Source organism: Anguilla rostrata, chromosome 2 (assembly GCF_018555375.3).
Source record: "Anguilla rostrata isolate EN2019 chromosome 2, ASM1855537v3, whole genome shotgun sequence".
Taxonomy (NCBI): Eukaryota; Metazoa; Chordata; class Actinopteri; order Anguilliformes; family Anguillidae; genus Anguilla; species Anguilla rostrata.
Window position 1 is genome coordinate 19,131,138 of NC_057934.1, and position 22,020 is coordinate 19,153,157.

The 22,020-nt window shown below is 44.6% G+C and overlaps 1 protein-coding gene across 6 annotated transcripts in view; it reads right to left on the minus strand.

Moving 5' to 3' along the window:
* ndst2b (N-deacetylase/N-sulfotransferase (heparan glucosaminyl) 2b) overlaps positions 1–22,020 on the minus strand; it is an 83,294-nt gene that overhangs the window by 40,840 nt on the left and 20,434 nt on the right. For 3 of the 6 annotated variants that reach the window (XM_064321016.1, XM_064321014.1, XM_064321013.1), the window contains exon 2: positions 11,959–11,998. The exons of the other annotated variants lie outside the window; for them this stretch is intronic. The gene's annotated coding sequence lies outside the window, so the exon portion shown is untranslated. The remainder of the gene's footprint in view (positions 1–11,958; positions 11,999–22,020) is intronic. 6 annotated transcript variants of the gene reach the window in all.

Consider the following 22,020-nt stretch of genomic DNA (forward strand, 5'->3'; position numbering starts at 1 on the left):
GGGTTTTGGAACAGAAGTGAGAAAATGTTTCCAAAGATTTTGCAGAAAGCAGAACGATACTTGTCAGTACCAAACAACTCTGCAGATGTGGAACGGAGCACTTTTTCATATGGAAGACAAGTTCACACCAAGCATCGTCAAGCAACGACAGAGGATACTGTAAAAAAACTGATGAGCATACATTTACTACATTTAAACCTTACTTTTCAATTTAGCTTCAGTTCATCTTTTTAAATCCATTTAACTTTTATTACTAGCCTACCCCCTGCTCCAACTCATTTCATTATTATGAATCGGCTTCCATTTATCATTTTTTGTACATGTGATATAACTGCACGATTTATGTATGTGGGACACTTTCCAGAGATACAAAAAAAGATCAGCAGCACAACATTATAAAAATATGCCATATGTGTTGTTCTAATAATCACACTGAAGGAGGCATGTGGCAGTATGTGAACATTGCTGACAGTAATTGTTAAGTGGCAACTGACTTATCAACATGGACGACTGGGAAGGTGTGATGTCATAATTGTCCAACACGTGCGATCAAAAAAGGCTCTGGCCTCATGTTGAGGGATGACTGAAATGCATGTAAGAAAACTGCTGTGGAAAAAATCATGGCCCCATTCCTAACATAGATCCAACTTGTAAAAGGTCACCATCAAAGGTAGCGTGACATAACTTCAAAAGAAATACATGAGTGGTCATTCAGTAATTCTGCAGAATCTGTGTTTCCATAGAAACATTCCATGGCAACAGCTGACTGAAAAAAGAACTCCCAAATATGGAGAAGTGCCCCACAGAAAGTGCAAAGCTCTCAACTCAAAGATGTGCCAGAGCAGAACGGTGTCGGGCATTAGGAACCATGAATGAATGCTTTGTGTACACACATAATACGCTGTTTGGGTTTGAAGAAGACAAATGAAGTATGTAGCCTAAGTGCTGCTAAAGGATGACTATGTTTTGGTTTAGCACAGTGATTAAAATGAAACTACTATTTAAAAAAAAAAGCAAAAAAGTTCCATTGCTTACACATAGTACTCAGTCACAAAACAGGGCAACCACCAATGGTACTAGTACACAGTACAAGCGTACAGAGTACGCGTAGCTGCGAAAATATATGTATAAAATATCTCTGATGGGCTCCCCCTCTATATGTGGGCCCCTCTTGAGATTTCTTTCCACTAGGGAGTTTGTCTTTTTACCTTACATGCTGGATCTGCAGTGGCTTGGGCTTGCTGTTTGCATATTTTCCTTTCCCTTTGAAGCATCTTTGTGACAGTATCGCTGAAAAAAATGCTAGCCTATACAAATAAATTTGAAGTGAACTGAATTTCACAGAAATGAACTGAACTGAACTGAAATGAATTGAATTGAACTGAAAAGAACCAAATACAATACTTGTGACTCAAGTCATTCCTTTACTTTTACTGTCATCCTCAGGTGTGCGTGTGTGTTGGGTTCACCGCATCAATAGACAGCCCATGAACTGACCAAAGAAACCCAGGTCGCCCACGGTAACAACGTTATCGAGCTTTCAAACGCACGCACGAAAAGCTAAGCTCCGCACGTGCCAGGAGCTCTGAAACTCGCAGCCTGTTTCTGAAAATTTTCCACTGCGATTGCTTCAACAAATATTTGGAGAGCGCTTCGGTTAATATCTGCGAATCACAAAACTAATTTTAGCAGCCCTTTTTGCGGGGGGAGGTAAACAGTGCTGAAAGCTAGCTGTTGGACTTCTGCACTTGGGAGAATTGCCTCCGGCACGCTGGCCAATTGCCACGCGCTGACGTCACGCCCCTGCACGCTCAACGGGCGGATAATTGCAGGCTTATGAAACCTAAAACAACACACATTTTTATACTACACTGGACGCCTGTCAAAAAAAACTTTGAGAGGATCTGGGGGAGTAAGCAGGAGGAGACAAAAAAAAAAACAGTTATAAGAGGACTGAGGACAGCTGGCAAGACTACAGACAGAGATTAAATGGAACTATTAATTTCACAGTGGGGACGTTTTATTTTGACTTATTAAAAATTAGGAAGTAATTGGCCATTTCTGTAGCATCGCTACCATTCAGTAATGAGCAGGTTTAGCAGAGCTGTGTGGACTTGTCCTAGAGGACTGTCTGATCATAGCAATTATAAAATAATAAATAGGGGATATACAACTGTGGTCCATTATTACTCTGCGGTGAATGCATAGCATTGTATACTTCAGGGTGGGGTAGGATCAGCTGTTGTACTTGGAGGCAGGCATAAAGGAAGAGCAGCTAAAGAGGATATGGCACTGAATTAACACTAATTAACAGGTGACTGATTGAACCGAGGCATGTTTTCCATGCAACTGCGTTGTCATTCATCGGCTTCTGGCAGGCTTTGCCAGCGTTCAGTCTAAAATCCTCCACTGCTCCCTTACACACAGACACATGGATGAACACATACACGTACGCACACTGCTGTATGTGCAATGCAGATTGCCCTCACATTAAGATAAATAATATAATAAGTATTACTGAAAATGCACACGCGCACACATGCTCGCACACAAATGCATGCAAGCACACGCACATACACGTTACTGTAGGTTTTGCGCACATTGCACTCACCTTAACATACGTGCTACTGAAAGCATCATGGTAAATATGTGCACTCACGCTCGCACGCATTCTTGCACTCACGCATGCGTGCGCACACACAGAGACACAGACACACACACACACACACACACACAGACACAGACACAGACACAGACAAACAAAAACAAAAAAACCCACACGCACACACCTCTCTTCAGTCCAAGGTCTGAAACGCTCGCTGCTGTAAGGGACAACAGAGACGGCCTTTTAATAATTTATGGTTTCTCAACCCCCGGAGTGCTGATAGATTGCTAATGACCGCATTTGAGTGGCCGCTGAATTTTAATGACATCAGCAGATCAAGAGGCTCTGAACGGCTCCCACTCAAAACTGACACCGGTGAGGCAGCGCTCACTCAAGTACCGCCGTCTTTGCCTGTGGAGCTGCTGCCCTCTCTGCGGAGGAAAAAACACGTTGTTAGCAATAAGGTTAAGACGTCCGCTCATTTCGCACAAGCTACTGCAGCTTCCCGATTAGCAGGGAAATGTAGCCTTTTAACCAAGTTTTAAACCTTGATGTTCCGCCTTCTGAAGCAAAGTGACCTTTTATGCAATTGTCCACAATGAACCCTGGTTAGGAATGCTCCCAAATGAACACAGACCCATTTAATTTCTCATTTGGAATAAAGAACCTTATTTTATGGGTGAGTGGAAGCTGGCTGGCTGCTGGTTTTATGAGAAGAAACCATCACCACCAGACACCGTGGATCTCAAAGACCAGGGTTGAGGACTCTGATGTCACACACCCCCACAGTCCGTAGTTGAGGGTGGAGCCACCTTTCTGAAGGACACTTCCCACATATTTATCACTTTCCTGCTCAGACGGTCGGCTAAAAAACTGTCGCATTTATCGTTCACTTCACCTACATACAGTGAGCTCCATAACATCTGAGACAAAGATCTTTTTCATTTGATTTAGCTCCGTACTCCACAATTTTAGATTTTCAATAAAAAAATTAACATGGTTAAAGTCCAATTTTTCATGGTATAAATTACACCCTCCCCCCCTTCCCCCATTTCAGAGCACCATAATGTTTGGGACATATTCATGTTATGTAAATATAAGTCATGCTTTGTACTTTGTCGTATATCCTATGCATGCAATGACTGCTTGAAGTCTGTGACCCATAGACATCACCAGGTGTTGAGTACCTTCTCTGGTGATGCTCTGCCAGGGCTGTACAGCCACCTTCAGCTCTTGCCTATTCTGGGTGTTAGCTGCCTTAAGTTTTCTCTTCGGCATATGAAACACATGTTCACTTGGATTCAGATCAGGTGAATAACTTGGCCAGTCAAGAATTTATCAGTTTTTGGCAATGAAAAACTCCTTTGTTACTTTAGCAGTATGTTTGAGATCATTGTCTTGCTGTAGAATTAAGGGCTGTCCAATGAGTCTGGAGGCATCTGCTTGAACTTGAGAAGATAAGATGCTTCTGTACACTTCAGCATTCATTCTTCTGCTGCTGTCAGCAGTTACATCATCAATGATGACAAGTGAGCCAGTGGCACCTGTGGCAGCCATACATGCCCAAACCCCCTCACCACCACGTTTCACAGATAAGGGGGGTGCTTTGGAGCTCGGGTAGTTCCTTTCGGCCTCCACGCTTTTCTTTTGCCTTTACTCTGATACAAGTGAATCTTGGTCTCATCTGTCGATAACAGCTTTTTCCAGAACTCCTCAGGCTGCTTCAGGTAACTGTTGTTGGACTTCTTGTCTTCATGTTGACAAACACCAGTAACAAATTCCAAAGGCAATCAAACGCCTAGAATCAAGACTAAATACTGAAAGCTCTTTTATACCTGCACTAAGGAAGCAAGTGAACACACCGGACATTTGTCACAAACAGTATGGTGCCATGACATTGGGATTAAGAACCAAATATTAGAACCAAATCAAGAAGGAAAAAATGAAAATGGCTTTGTCCCAAACATTATGGAGCTCACTGTATGAACAACTTTTCGTCTCGTCGGCCCAGATACTCTGCCCCCCTCCACGTCCGCTGCTGACTGCCATGGCCGCAGACTGCTGGCGGAGAAATGAACAGAACAACACATCCGATCGTTAAGTGTGACCTTCCATTTTTTGACGATAATTTGAATCGGCAAAACGCACGAAACAAACAAACCCTGTAAGGAATTTAAGTGAGCTGAGAGGAAATCAATTGGAGGTGGCTGCTTTCAGCATCAAACGTGCCCTGTCTGAATGCGGCATTTATAAGCCCACTGAAGACGAAGGACACTCAGTCACAGAAGCCCACTGCTGTTTTCAGCACAATCTCAGAAAAAATATATCTGCCCAATGCCAAGTTAAACTGGTCAGAAATGTTGGTTCTCACGCTTTATTTGAATCCTGGCATTGCAGTGTAACCTATACTCAAAACTCATAAAAGCCCCTCCCTCCCCACTGACCAGATCACAATGGGATGGATCCCCAGGGTACAAATACAATGTAAGCATTCCCTCTGTTTTGCATAATCTAAACCCCCACAAGTATTCTCATTCAATAAAAATACCGTTGTTCATCTATGTTCTCCAGATAATATAGCTCTGCCTTATCACCAACCAAGCAGTAAAAAAAATAATACTCCCCACACAACAAAACATGAGGTTTCAACATGTGAAAATGGCCAAAGCTTAAGATTCAGACACATTACAATGGATGCTATTTGATCTGGAAATTAAAGGAAGCAAAAATCCCTTTCATGCAGAAAGTGCTTCTAACAGGAGCTTCCGGCTGGAAGACAGACCGGGATTACAGTCTTATGCGGAACAGAGCACAGGCAGATTTAAATATCTAACAACGTGGGATCAGAGGAACAGTGAGGTGGGCCCCCTGCTGTGCCTGTGTGTGTGTATGTGTGTGTGCATGTGTGTCTGCGTGTGTGTCTGTATGTGTGTGTGTGTCTGTGTGTGTGCTCATGTGCGTGTGCATGAGAGTGTGAGAGAGAGAGAGAAATGGTGCATGAGCTGCATCTCTACCCATAAGCCTTTTCCCTCTCCACGGCTCACCCATTCCTCTCTCTTTACCTGCCTCTCTCAGTCTGAGAAATGCCGAAGTGTACAATTACAGCTCATAAATTCCATCATCGATCATTCTCTCCTCTGTCGCTCTTCCTTTCCTCTCTCTCTCCAAACGCATTCTTTTACTGAATAGTTCAATGGCTGGGCCTGAGGCTCTGTGCCACTCCCACTCCTTATGAAGAGAGGCCTTCCCCCCTTCTCTCCCACCCTCTCCTCCATATCTCCTCCATTCCTCTAAGCCCCCCTCTCTCTTCCCACATCTCTGTCTCCAAAACAGATTCTATAACATTCCTGACCAAAATTACCCCAGAGGGGAATCCTTTAAGTCACCACGTCCCACAAAAAATACAACTTTCACCTTCTGTACTGTTATGTACTTGAGCCTGAGGCTGTTCATTTAAAGGTTTCACGCCTAGACTGGATTATTCCGCTTGCACACAAGCATGCATGCCCTGTGTGTGCATTTGTGTGTGTGTGTGTGTGTGTGTGGGTGTTTGTGTGCATGTGTGTGTGCGTGTGTCTGCGCGCGCGTGTGTGTGTGTGTTTGTGTAAGTGTGTGTGTACACTGCAATATGCTATTATTATTTAAGAAGTCCATTGTGAGAGCTTGGGGCAGAGTCTACTATTCATTAAGAATATTCTTGTTTATGTCGATATCATTGTATTTTAGTTTTATGAGGTTGACTGTGAAGTTGAATCACCTTGAATAGCAGGTGGGGAGGTGTTTGACTCCTAATTAAAATGCATTCCTATTGTTGTAGAATGAAAAATCGCCTAAATAAAGAAAAGAATTCATTAAAAAAAAAATCTCCCTCATATGATCACAGAGATGCACGCACACACAATCACTCTCAAACATATTAATAACTTAAAATATTCATAACATTTGCAGGTGCATAAAGCACTTTAACAACACTTCAGAACAAAGTTATACAATGAGTTCAAATACATTTATAATACAAATAATCGAAAGAATTTAAAAAACACTAAGAACAACCACGATAAATAAACAAAAAATAAAAAGAAATTAATTTAAAAAAACTATATCTTCTACAGTATTTGAAAAGAAGGCACTAAATTGTCTGCTCTAATTCCTTCAGCAAGACACTTCCAGAGGCTATTAGCCTGTTATTCTTTGAATTTTAGCTTGGAACAGTCAAAAGTGCTTCATTTCTCTACCTTAGAGCACAGTCCCCGGTTATATTTCAGCTGCTTTTAACCCCCTACAGTAGATTAAGCCATGCCTTCACTTAAAATGAAATAATAACATTTTAGAATCCATTCTAAAAGCAACTGGAAGCCATCGCAAAAACACAAGCAAATGCCCTCCTGTTCTTTATTAGAAGCCCTGCTGCATGCCACCAGTCACAAGCCTAAGAGGGCTTGACGGGTAGACTGAAGTCACAACAGTCGAGCCGAGAAGAAATAAAAAGCTCGGATAACCATCTCGATATCACCAAAAGACAGAAACGGCCTCAACGCAGACCTCGTGTTTCTCAGCATTTTAGTGTGAAGCTTTAGTTGGATCCAAAATTGCGACAAGGCTCCTGGAGGCAAGCCTCACCCCTGAGGTAAGGCAACCCAGATCAGTACGAAGGCATCGCAGGGCTGTGTAGCGCCTGTGCACACGCAGCGGTGGGGTTAGTTAACGTAGGCCTTGTAAATCAATCGAGACCTGCGGCTGATTACAAGGCACAAGTCAAAACATAAAGGCTAAACTGCCTGGCTAATGCACGAGCACCCCCCTCAGCTTTACACCTGTCTGTCAGTCAGAGGGTGTTGGGCACGCAGCTAACTTCCACAGTGGGCTAATTACCCCAGCCTGGGAGCCCCCACAGGCCTCGGCACTCTGCCTAGCCCCTGCTGGGCCTTCATTAGCATGGGGGGGCAGGAGAGCAACCTCCGATTAGGGGGACAAATTAAAGAATGAGAGACACAAACGCAAATCTAATGCACGCACGCACACAGGCATGCATACACATGCACACATGCATGCATGCACATGTACACACAAGCACACACACAGCGAATGCAATCACATGCAAACATAACCAGCGCACACAACAAACACAAGGCTATACTCTCTCTCTCTCACGCGTACACACATGCAGGTACATACACAGGCACACACACACACACACACACACACACATAAGGGCTGGCGATAACAGCGGATGGCATAGCGACCTGCCAGGTTTCTTGCTGGCCAGCACTGGAACGGGGAAAAGGAAGGGCACTGCTGAACGTAACCTTTAAATGTGCCTATTAATCGAATCTCAGGATGTCTCTGGGTAAGTTAATGCAACAAACACGTCTTCAGGAAGGATGTTTTTAGGCTCGTGACAGACGAACAATTGATACGTGGCAAAGAATCACAGAGGTGGCAGAAAACAATATCCCCACCAGGATGTGCTTCTGTATCTCACAGCCGAGGGCTGTGCTACACATGGCTCCAAAATATCCAGAACAGGACATTCTGACCAGCGACACGTCTTTCTTTGTCTCTTCTGCTCTCACTCATCCCCCCTTTTGCCATCTCTCTCTCCCTCACCAGCCCTCTCTAACTCACTCTTTTCTTTCTCTCACACTCCCCCTTTCTCTCTCTCTCTCTCTCTCTCTCAAAATCACTTATCCTCCTCTCATACACTCCCCCGTTCTCTCTCCCACGCTTCCTCTCTAACTCGTTCTTTGTTTGGTCTCTCTCACTCACTCGCTCTTTCTCCGTCTCACCGTCTCTCGGTTTCAATTCCATTTCAAATCCAAAAAAATCATTAAGGGACTGAAGTCGAAGACGAAAAATGGTCTTGCTTCACTGCAAAATTTCAAATGATTGTTATCAGCAGTAGCGGTAGCGGTAGCGGAGGCGGTGGCGGCACAAACAGGAGAAGTAGTAGCAGTCGTAAGAATAATAACCAACTCGCCAGTTGCACTCCACTCCCATCGTTGTAGATCAGATTATGACACCGTCCTGACTCCCCAGGGATCGGCGGGACCTCGGGATGGAGAGGTGTAAATGATGATGAACAGCCCGTCAGACGGGGTGCTGGGCCCCAGTTTAAATCAGGCCGCACAAGGCGAGGGACAGCCCGAGCCTTTTAGGATAACCGCTGGCAGCCAAATGGGGAAGACAGCAGGAATCAGAACCAGCTTAAAGCACTTTATTAGCGCCTCAGCGTGTGGGCCAGAAGAGAGTCTTTTCAAAGGTTCAGCTAAGTTTCATCTGTACGACATACACCAGTGATGTACGCCCATATCTGCCAATGCACAGTACTTACAGCGTTTCTGGCCTTACAAACACAATTTCAATGCTACAGCCCTCTGGGTGTATATGAAAACTGAGAGCTCAGGTAACTAAACGTGCAGATTCCTCTTGGAATGCTGACCACTAGCCAGCATTCCCTCTCCCTTAAAACGGAGACTTGAGAAAGAAATCCAGCCGACACCCTCATCCCCCGCCAGAACAGCAAGAGCACAAGAGCTCCGGAGATGATCGAAGACCCTGAATCAGGAAGTCACCTTCACAGATGCACGTTTGCGCGTTCGACATCCGTCATTACACAGGTCGTCTTGGCGCCTGCTCGTGGCACCTGGGATGGCTTCTAGAGCTAGAGCGATGGCTCTCGGTCCAGGTTGAGCCGCGACCGCGTCAGCGCGGACTGCGGCTAGGACTCCAGCGCGACGCATAGCTGGCCGTGTTGTGCCTCGCATTGAGGAGGAGCCAGTTGGCTCCTCGCTCTGCAACAGCGACTTCCCTGACTGACCGGACACCAGCGGTTTACATGCGGTCTGCCTTCACAAGTTTCTTCACGCTCCTCCGAAGCGCTGACTATGCAGGTTAACACCATTAGCAAATCACAGGGTGAAAAGACTGCCTCATGCCAACTAGCTTAACATTACTCTCTGACCTAGCCGATGCTTACCGCGTGAACTGGACTTAATGTGTCCATGGCTATGAATAACTGTTACAAAATGAGTATTGTACCTTATCGGACCTGTGTTTTGTGGTTGCTCCAATGATCTTCAGTATGCACTTATTGTACGTCGCTTTGGATTAAAGCGTCTGCCGAATAAATGTACTGTAATGTAAAAAGACACTACAGCTAGCTACGTGCTCTTCACGGCGCACGCGCCAGCCTGTGCTCTTCCAAATGGATGGAGCGTGTCAAACAGCAGATGCGATGGGTGGGCTCACAATTGCGTGTTTGCGCAATACAAAATGGGGAATTTAAGAATGAAATTCACCCCCTCAATCATCGCACACTCACCTGTTCACCAACCTCCCCCGCCCCTCCACAGCACTTCAGCACTAATACTAGCTGACCTGTAATGGAAATATAGGAAGCACTCCTCATTGGAAAAACCATTTCCTCACTTACGGGTCATAAAATATGACTCTCTAGGGCTACACAGATTCTCTTGTTTCTTTCTTTTGGTGTACTTGAGAACAGGGACAGGATGAATCGTACGTTTTAGAAAATGTAGGATGTGGACCTAGTAACAAGAAATTCATCGTTCTCGTTTTTAATCTCCATATTGAAAAAAATCCTAAAATTAATATTTTCTCTGAGTCTCAAGGGAGATTTTTTTAGCAGACTACCTGCAGTTCCAGCACAGTTTGGCAAACACAGGAATGCATGACTGAAACTGGGGAGAATGCCAAGTTGGAGACAGGTGTAAGACACCAAAAAGAGAAAACTATTTGTAATTTTTTGTGGTTTCTACCAAGTATTTCTCAGACAGAACAAGGACACAGCCAACATCCTTCAGGGCAGGAAGTGTAACGGGTCTCAACTCTCAACGCATCTCCCAGAAAACTCTCCGCGAGCCAACGCAGATGGCTGAAGTCACAAAGCACACCGTCGAACCATCTGCCGCGGCTACGTGCTCGACCTTTCACCTCAGAATCATCTGTTGCCGCACGTGCGACCTTCCATCTGAGAAACATATGCACACGCATAATGTCATTCTGCATAATCACCAGATCTAATGGCTTCCACATGAGAGAGCGAGGCAACTCAGGATACAACCCACCGGATACAAGACAGACCCGTCATAGGACCTTGCTTTTAAATAACCATCAAAGTTCTGGAATGCAACTCCGGTAACAGAAGAATAAACTACGTACTCAGCTACCAAACATTTATATCATGTTAAATCTGTCAAAAGAAACATTGGTATTCACACACTGCTTTACATCAGTGAAATGGATGGTGTACACAATGGGGCTCAAATTACCTGGTGGCAATAAGGCCATTGTCTTGGATGCCCTGTATTCTGACCAGAATGCCTTCATTTTTAATGTAACGACCTGCATGGCGATTTCTTCCTCGCCCCATAAACCATCACGCCGTGGTACCCTCGCTCACTTGTGGAAATAATTATCTTGAGCGTCTCGATAACACCTTTGGTAGCAAGCTTGTCAGCTCACACTTTCACCTTGCACTCTCAACGACGCGACAGTAGGCCAATCTGCTACTCCTTTTCCCTGATTCTATAAATACATCTGTCAATTTGTCGAGAGATACTCGATAATGCGCTTTTTCACAAAAAAATCACATCATTTCACTGTTCTTTTCATTTTAATTTTAATTTCATTTCCCAAATATCGTCTGAATGTCACTGGCTAATTTTGGGAGAGAAGAATATGTATATAAGGCATTATCTGTACTTTTTTCTAATATGGTGTCCAGCACCAAATACACGCTTGAGTATAGTAAAAATAATACAGAACGGTAGAGAATGTATGAATAGGCCTATTTCTAGAAAATTCCAGCCATTCACATACAATCTGAGAATTTGCAGGTGCCTGTCAAATCAAATAGAGTTCTGGTTTAAATAAACCAAAAACAACAATGTCATAGCAAAGACAACTATATAAAAACATAAATATAAATGAAAAACATCAACACCATGACCCACTGACATGTGCAGACAACAAGTTCAACTTCACATTTGAATTTTACTGGATTTTGTGCGTGCACTTCCTCTATTATTAATGTGTACAGTGTGCCTGTCAATCTCCCTTCCTGTGAAATATCAGCATGCCATATTACAAGGGCCACAGTCATCACAAAGATGTCAAAATTGAGCCTTCATAAATGTTCAGATTTAAGGACGAGAAAGTAAATGCAAAACATTACCCATAAGCTCCCCATCCTTCAAAACAACGCACACACACATACATACAACATACACACGCAACATACACACGCACGCACACACACTCATGCAGTCACACACACAAACACACACCAAAGAACACACACAGCCCCCGCATGAAAAGATAAACAGTCTTACCTCTGTGCCTTAAGCAGAGCTTGTGTAGAGAATTGCTCACCTGCGGAGACACAGAGGCACAGAAATCACTAGATATCCAGCTCACGGACTCAGAAATCGACCCCCGCTGCTCAGCGTCAACATTAATCTGCATTAAAAAGAGCTCCCCGTCTCTGCCAGCCTCACAGCCTCAGTCACTGAACTAACGATAAAAAATCTAAAGATTTAAAAAATCGCTTTCTTTCTCGTTTCATTTTTTTTTTTTTTTTTTTAATCCATCTTCAGTTCTCAATGTCTCTCACACAGCACCAACCGTCAAAAGGAGAGACGGACCAATGACCTCAATTTGTGGGCTACGAAAAGCACACATGTCCGTACTTACGGCCATCCAAAACGATCCAATCAAACACAGCAGAGGGCTCAGAGATCTGAATCTGGCTCTTGCGACGGTCTTCTCATCCTCTGCTTAAACCGGCCGAATCAAATCAAAATCTTTCACTCAGCTGAAGCGAGAAGCCCTCTCATGCATGAAACCTGCCTCATATCCCTGTGCCCTGGTGTCACAAACCAGTGTCAGAGGAGGTGAAAATGTGCTCTCTCCATCTCTCTCTTCCTTTCTCTCATTCCAAATGCTTCGTTGGCATGTCCTACTTTGACAGTTTCTCCCTCTCTCTCTCTCTCTCTCTCTCTCTCCACGTCACATTGACTCTCCATTTTTGGTCTGCTTAAGCAAGGTGACTGAGGGGATGATCACAGCGAGCAGTGTTCACCTGCCCCTGAAACAGAGAGGTCAAAGGTCAAGTGGCCTGGCCTAACTTTTTCCCCAACTTCTTTCAGTTCACCAAAACTTGCTGTTAGATTGAACTGGGACACACAATGATAAATAATCAAATTGGCAGCGAAACCAACCTCATATCCAGCGTAAGATATCCAACTTTGCTGTAACAAGTAAGTAGAAAGCAATCCACTGCAGTCAATATTTCACTACACTTGTAATAAATATATATAAAAAATGCATAGGCAATATGTCAGCTTTATTGAATGTTGAAATGGCCCAGACAGTTTTTTTGGGAAGCACAGGGTATTTTGTACATTTACAGAGGTTTCTGATGACCTGCTGACTTTGCAATATCTGGTATAGGAACAAACATGGGTTTGTGACTTAATGCAAGTAATTGCACTGTGTAACTCAACAGGAGCATGCACAGTGATGTTCTAGAGGCTGAAAATACAAACACTCATTTTACAGCCTTAATTCCCAATCATAAACATAAAAATCAGTCCACACACACATTTGGCATGCCCAGTTTGGCATAAACAGATTTTCAGCTGTACTGCATGTTCCTCTTGTATCTCTTGAGTGTATAAGTGCAGTGTGATATGTGCTTTCACAATGAGCTCACAGCGTGCTCACAGTGTGTACTCATGCAAAAATTTGATTCTGGCTCCTGATTTGGCTTTGGAGCCCTCTCAAATTCTAGCTTTGCCAAGGCCAAAGTTACTATCCATCTATTTTCTTAAACTGCTGGTCAGCGGCAGGAGGCAGGAATGTACTCTTGACCGGTTGGCAATCCACCACAGGGCCCACACACCATTTACTCACACACTCATACCTATGGGAAATTTAGAGTCTGCAATTAGCCTACCGGCTTGATTTTTGGGAGGAAACCGGAGTACCCGGCAGAAGCCCGCGCAAACTCCACACAGAAAGGCCTTCGGTTGGGATTCAAACTCAGCCGCTTCTTGCTGCGAGGCGACAGTGCTATTCATCCCGCACCATTGTGCCGCCCAGGCCACAAGTAACCACGCCCTAAAAATGCCAAAATTCAAAGCCTGATATATATATACACTGTCCCTCACTTAAATTTCAGCCTAATGAACTATTCTCTCCACAGACGCGTCGCTGATTATGCACCGTGTCATTAAAGTCATCTCGACGCGGGCGTGTCGCCCAGCGGGCCGACCCACACTACGCTCCACTTCAGTGGCCCGGTAATTACGGGGCGAGCGGGCCGCCGTCGGTTCGGCGGTGCCGTCCCGCCGGGTTTCGCGGATGGAACCCGCTCAAAGGGGCTCGAGACGAGCGGTCAGAAAGCTAATGGCCCTGCTCCTGGTCCAAGCAGAGGAGATTTATGGAGAACAGCCGTTTCTAAGACACGGCTGGGGAGGCAATTGAATGTGGAACGGCGGCGAGTTCAGCTAACGAGGAGCAGGAAACGAGAAACCCAACAGGCCAGTTTCGGCTCCGAGTGGGAAAGTACTAAAGACAGACCGGGCAGAGTGTGGAAAGAAAAAAAAAACATCTCAACATGTACAGAATAATAATTACAAGCAAGTTATTTAAAAAAAACTCCCCAACACAGTGCAGCAAGCCCTCTCATGCCCACCTCTGTCTTTTTTTTTCAAATTTTGTATCTGATGTTTTCACCTCTTTTAGCCCAATTAGGTAGACATAACCCTAGTGCTATTCAATTCCCCCGCGCACTGCTGAAAATTCGCCGCTACACAACCCCGTCGGTTGGCGGTAGGAAGGAGGTAGCCATGTCTCCTCTGACCCATGACGAGGACGCTCTCTCTCACTTTTCCTGGATGCAGCCGTCCAATTTGTCGCTTCCTCAATGCATCAGCCATACTCGGATCTGGCTCAAACCCAGGTCCTCGGCGTGCGACTGCATTGACTCCAAGGTCAAAGGTCAATGCTTTGACCGCTGCGCAACCGCGGCGCTCCACTTCTACCATCTTTACAAAAAAATAGCAAACATTACACATTAATACTCCACACACATTTAATCCAGTTCAGTCGTTTATCCCTTCCCTCGTTTATAAGAGTTTATTACGGGTTTAACACACTTAACAACATGCCGGGTGAACCAGGAGCGGGTCATCTGTGACAAGTTGGGGAATACTATGCTAGACTGAAACTCTCCCTCCAACAGCCCAGGGTAATGATATAGCGAATCATGGCCTTTATGACACCGGTCCCCAATCAGTACCAGCACAGCCAGGATTCAGTACTGGACCACGGAGTCACCACTGAGCACTGACAGAAAGCAATTTAACGTGATACTACTTCTGGGGGCCCCAAAAAGGCCAGATTCTGTCAATCAGAGCTACAAAGCAGAAGCACAGTACCTCTCTAAATCGTTACTGGCTACGGAAGATGTTGCCAACTGCATGGGAACTGTGAGAGGATGAAAGTGACGATGACAATAATGGCGGGGATGACGATGCTGGTTTCCTACAATTACAAACACAAGTCACGTCTAATAACCGACACGGAAAATTGTAGCGTTGATGGCATACGCAGGCTTCACATGTAAAGCAAACCAGATGCAGCACAGCCTACAGACAATCAGCAATGGCGATGCCTCTGTGCTTTATATCGGCTATAAGGAACTGCAGCCGCGCAGAGCACGCAGCAGGTGTGCAACGAGGACAGTGGCTGCGTTTGGTATCACTTTCGCTCGAGCGCTCACACAGAGCAGGCTCATACGGGGCTCGGAGGGGCGACGTGAGTAATCGCTGTTTACAGACAAAAGCTGCAGGGAGTCTTACTTAGGTCTAATGATCCTCGTGTGATGCATCTGCCTGTTCGCCGTACGGCAGAAGCACAGACAATTACGCCAACCCCAAGGGAAATCAGGCGCTCTCTATCTTTCCCTGTCTGCGGCGCTGGGGTCACACCCACCCAAGGTAAACTCGAGCCAGGGATGAGGATCTGTGAGAATCTTTTATTCTCCAGGACTTACGCAAGGGGCGAAGAGAACGCGGCGAAATCCCTCAATAAACCCACCGCGGCGCGAACGCGAACGCGGGCAGCTTCGGCGGCGCCGCGGCCGCTTTCGCTCGAGCGTCGAAGAGACGCGTCGGCGTGGAAGCGCGCGGGCCGTCCGCCGCCTCCCGCCGCTTCGCCTCCCCGCATCCTGCCGGCGAACCCTCCGAAAGTCACGGGCGTAGCCGCGCGCGAAAAGAACGACTCCCCTTCGCCGGGGGATTCGCCGCTTGATTTGCTTCCCCTGCCCTAATCAAAAACTATTTTTTTAATTTCCTTAACGAGAACTCTTTTCCTCGGGTGGAGTCAAAAATGCCTCGGGAGGTGTGACCTTCAACTAGCCCGTCTGACCATTGGGACAACAACGCTGAGTCTTGTTAGTTTTTCTTTATCTGGCTGTTGCTTTCTGAGCTACTGGCTTTGTACATACCTCTACCACCCTCAAAAGAGATAACAGTGTTCCAAGTCCCTTGTGGTAAAATGTGGCATTCAAGAAAAGACATAGAAATGCTCAAACACTATTGTTTTATGGAGAGAATTGGCCATTCAGCCCATACAGGCTTTCCAGGCTGCCTCAGGTCTCCAGAGCATCTTGTACCGAGTCAAATCTGCTCTTGAGCATCTGACAAATCTCTAGCGCTTCTACAAGACCTTGAAAGCTATTCCATGTATACACTGTGATAAAAAATACTTTCCAATAGCAGTGTGAAATTTACCTCAGATTTTCACCTACATCCTTTTTTTACTTCTTTCTTTTATCTTTTGGTCCTACCTCCATTCTCCCCCTCATCTTTGCAGGACAACTTTATTATTATTTCATTTTATCATTACTTTTCTCTCTCAATATTTTTTCCTTCTCTTTTTTCAATCCATTCTATGTCAGATGCTTACTTTCTCCATTATCATCATCATCATCACCACCACCATCACAACCATCATCCATAAATGCAGTTTTCCCTCTCCTTCCTGCTTTCTTCCACCTTTGCTTCCTCTCCCCATCTTCTCCATAATTATTCTTAAAGTCAATTCTTAAAATTCAGAACAGATTTGAAAGATGCAATATATATTACAATTCATGACCCAATCTTGATAGCACACACACACACACAAGGAAACGAATGGAGAGAGAAAATCAAAGTAGGTAAATAAGTGAAGGCCACCAATATTCCACGGTTTTTGGCGCCATTCAAATATTCTGACAAAAAACTCTCTCTCAAAATATCTTCCATGACCTGGCTTATCAAACAAGGATGACCGTGGTTATTCAGCCTGCTCAAGCCGTAACTAAACAGAAAGAGGCGCCTGCCTGCAAAGGTACAGTAAAGGATAAAAATGGGTTACATGTACTGCTCCTCTACTTCAGCACCTTAACGTGATGAAAGGAGCGAAACCACAATGTTTTCAAGGTCAGGCCAAAATGTCATGCAGCACACAGGTTGGATGGATATCTGCAGTAGATACTATTTAAATAATATATTGCCTTTCCTATTTTTTTCAGTCTGGATAATTTTTTACCAGCTCTGCAATGAAATGGGGTCCTGAAACTCCAACCGTCTGGCCACTGTCTGCTTGGTTTCCTCAAGCAAATTTTTTGGTATGCCACTACAGTTTCAGAAGGAGAAGTGTGAGCCCGCTATTGTCTATAAACCCGTGCATAAACCTCTTTGAACTGTGCTCCGGCTTTTTTACATTTTACTAGATCGTCTATCCAGAAGGGGAGATTGGGTAACGCTGTGTCGTGATCTCTCTCCCTCCTTCTCTCCTCTTCTGAGGAGAAAGGATGACAAAGGTGGTTAAAGGCTACCTGCCAGTATAGCGCAGTGCAGGCAACTGCGCATGAGAATGTGAAAGGGAGGACAAATCATAAACCCATGTGACAGTGTTCTGGGCAAAGACAAAGTTCCCGCCAACAAAATAACAGTAATCCCAGGTATCCAGGACTACCAATTTGTCCACTCCTTGGCGTGTCTGTGCGTGCGCGTATGTACAATATGAGTGTGTGCGCTTGTGAGTGTATACGTGTGTGTGTGTGTCTCAATGAGATTCTGTCTTTTTTTTATAATTTTCTAACAATCATTTACAAAATAGGGGGTAGGGGTGGTGGGGTTGATATTCTATTTTTGTTTTCTATCATGCTTCTGCAAAACAGGATTTCCTTTGAACCCTGCCGTGGGTTTACTATTGCCTCCGTGAGGCAGGAGTGTTCAGTCGAGCGTGAGAGTGTGAAACCCGCATCTTTTATCTGTCAAAGCGAGAGGGCCGAAGGAGGCTGTGGTTGTGTGTGCGTGTGGGAACGCGGATGTGATGATGGTTGTTCTTTAAAAACATCTCTCAATCCTTCAAACTGCAAAAACAAATAAAAAAATACCTACTGGGAACAGGGTTTTGTGCAAATAAAACTTTAAACTTTATTCGGTGTAGTGGTACTCCGGCCAGTCAGTGTAAAATATCAAAAACGTTCCATTATCTCCAGGGCAGAGAGGTAGTGTTATGTAGCGGAAAGCTTCAGCTGCCAGAAATGTTGCTTTTTCCCCAACCCTGAAGAAGGATAGCCCCCCCCCATCAAACACTGTCCGCCATATGAACTTCTGTCTATTCCTGGTTGGAAGAAGTCATAAAACAAACAAACAAATGGAAAATAAAACCTCAGATAAGCTCCACAGTCCAAGCCAAGTGAGTTTCATATTCCTTTACCCCGCGAGAGACCCGCCATTGCCGCCCAGGTCGGGTTGGCGGGAACTTATTCTGAGAGGCTTTACAGCGCGGCAGGTCCATTACCACCAGTCTGTACTGGTCACACTGAGCCAAGAGAACCAGCGTCCCAAAGTGACCCTTACTTCAGGAGGAATGGCTGAGTGGACAGGACTGAACCACACAGAGTATTGGGGGGGGGGGTGTTTACTAGTCTGTGCCAACACCTTCATCTGCTGGTAAAAGCTGCCACCATCTCAGCACCTGTTCAATTAAAACAGCCCTCTGAGCGTAGGTGAGCCAAACTGGGTTCAAGTGGGGTTCCCCGGCAGACTGCCACACATCCAAAGAGCCAAAAGAGAGGAAAGGAACGAACCAAAAAGAGACATTCCAGAAACGCACACCCCTCTTAGCTATACATAGGCTGGAAGCTATGGGAAGTAATGGCCTATCAGATCAGCTCAGACAGGTAGCTAACCAGCCACAGTTTGAGTGCAAGTCTTACCCTCCCTCAATCTCTTCCAATCTCCCACCCCACTTTTTCCCATCTTTCATCCCTCCTCCCTCTCACTCTCCACATAGCCCCCCCCCCCTGCTTCTTAGTGCTACATGTCCCCATGGTAATGGTATTAGCACATGGAGGTTGTGATGGAGGCTACACGGCCCTCCCCAAAATGACTAGCTATCATCTGTTACCCATCAGACCTTTATGAACCAAACACGCCATTTCTCAGTGGGAGTGAGGCCTTCTTAGTTAGTATTGACAGGTCAGGTCAGAGACTGATGGCTGCCCATTGCTACATGGAGGTATAGGATTTCTTATAAAAATATCACTGAATTGAATACTTATTTTCAATATTTTTATAGTCGGCCTTATATCCTTTCCTGCAATGAGATGCTGCATCCTCAGACACAAACGAGGTCATCCACTGGTCTCTTCACAGGAAGTAGAACAAATGCTCCTACTCCTTTGGGGGCTAATTACAGCTGAACATCCTCTTCCAGGTCAAAGGTGAGTCTGACCTTGCCCTGCAGCTGCCTGGGAGCTCTTTCTGCTGGCGAGCCTAACTCCACATCCTTCTGCCCCACCCAATGTCCCTCCAAAACCCACACTAGAAACCACACTAGACCTATTAAAAACAGACCTGTTCAGACATACCATTCCTTAACTCTTGCACATAAGCACACACAGAACAAAATCACACACGCAGAAAAATATTTAGGCATGTATGCGCACACAGGCAGATGTCCAAACATACAAGCACATACTCGTGATGTTTTGCACTGAAGTTCACATGCCCACACAACTCACTCGCCAACCAAAACAGACTCACACATGAACACACGAGCAAGCTCCCAAGCACATACTAAGTCTCTTGAACTTGCAAAGTATGGCACAGTAAACAAAAACACACACACACAAACACTCTCACACACTCACACTCACACAATACGCGCATGCACACAGGCACCTGATGGAAACTGGCTTTGCTGACTGGCTCTGACATTTGAAGACAAATAAGAGGAGTCACTGGATTTTATCACAGGAAAAGGGCAGGCAGAGGCCTTCGACAACGCAAATGCCAGCATGAAACCACTGCAGCTGACTGTCCAGGCAAGACAGGCTAAACTAGCGGTTGATGAGGTCACATGAGGTGAACTGGATTGAAAGAGCTTCCCAAGTTGAGCTGGAGCCAAAACTGTGTCAAAAAGCAAGTGCAAAGCATTCACAAAAAGATTTTCTGGGGTACATTATGACGGGAGGGTAACGGGACAGAATGACTTGTCCTTTAAGACACATTTTCAGTGAGCGTATGGTCTCCACAGGCACGAATCGAACTCCATACCAGTGGCGAGTCTGCCTACTGTGGGCGGCAAACCCACAAGAGCATGCCCAACTTGTAGTGTCACCCAGGGAGTGAGGTAGGTTGACTGCTGCTCATGAGGTAAACTCTGATACAATGACTGTGTATACATAAAGGAATGAAAATAAATACTCATAAAAGCTACACATTTAGCTGTCTTACAAAGTGATCGGTTGAATTACAGGGGGTCTGAGGTAAGACCTGATTTGTCAGATCTGACTGTTCACATTAACTGATTATGGTAGCAGAAGTTATTCACCAAGTTTATTCTGAACTGGACATAAACCAGAGAGATAACCAGAGCCAACAGTTGCTGGTTAACCAGGTAACAATGATGAAAACAATGCAGCCATTCAGCTGCTGAGGGAACATTAACAGTACCTAAGTTGCCGGTTACTTCAAGAAGAAAAATGGCACAAATGCCAAATAGACAAGAGCTAACTAAAGTAAGAGTTAACAAAAACTATTGAGGTATGGATGAACAAATTAGGCATGGTGAACCCATAGTTTTGAGAGTGCAAAGGGCTGCTGCAGCAAAACATGAGGTGAAACAACAACAAAGAAAATGAGTCTCTGGAGAAAATACCAATCACACGTTCATCAGCCATGGAATGACACAGCAAGGACTCCTGGGAATTCTCCATGCGTGGAGAGACAGAGCTGGACCAGACAGCACTGTTACATCTATATATTGCACTCTCTCTCTCACACACACACACACACACACACAGCATAGCTCTCAATGTCATCCAGCTGTTCACACATGGAACTTCGCAATAGTAACTCCACCTGCAACACTAGTGTTCACAACTGATATTGTTTTAATGGGTTGAGAGCATTCACACATGATTGTGCCACCAATAGTTGTCAGAACAAGTGCCTGTCAAAAACATTAAATGAGCCAAGGATAGGAAGGAAGTAGTATTGGGCAATATCCAAAATTTAATATCGTGATGCAGTCCTGCCAAATTATTGCGATATATGATATTATCATGGTTTTTTATTTTAAAAAGTATACAATATTATCATAAATCAACAACAAAAAAACGTTTTTAATCAAACAAAAATTTTATTTTTCGATGACAACAAATAAATTACATTTATTTTTTCTCATTTGGCACTGTACTTCACAACTGTAAATTTGTAATCAAATATTTCATGTTGTTAAAGTGCAGAAACTCAGGTTTTTAAAAAGGTGCTGAGGTTGAAAGCAGAGAGCTGGTCCCTTGATTGCAGTATTAAATAAAAGTTAACACAGAAAGAACAAATATCTAAAAATAATAGTAATAATAATAATAATAATAATAATGTTTTATTTATATAGCACCTTTCTCAGCCCCAAGGTCGCTTTACAAAAACATAAACTCTATCTTAAAAACAGCTTTCAGAACAATGACGTTAAAATAGGCCAGACTATAAACATTCAAGAAGCAACATTTAAGACATTTAAGAAGACTTGCACAGTCATTCCGCTTTGGCCTGTCTATGCGTTCCAGGAAGACAAGAATGCTGACTTTATCCGGTTTCAGGTGTGAACATAATGGGGTTACAATGTTGCTGGTAGTGCTGAAAACGAGGCATTAAATGGAATCCTTTGTTGCTCGGCCACCAAACTGAAGGATCATCTTTCTGCTTATTATCTTTCCTCAATTCTTCTCATCTTCCTCAGACTCCTTCAATGTGTCATTATGCACGAGCTGCAGCACTGGAAGGAGTGAAGACACGATGACATAGTACAAAATGTATATTAATTCA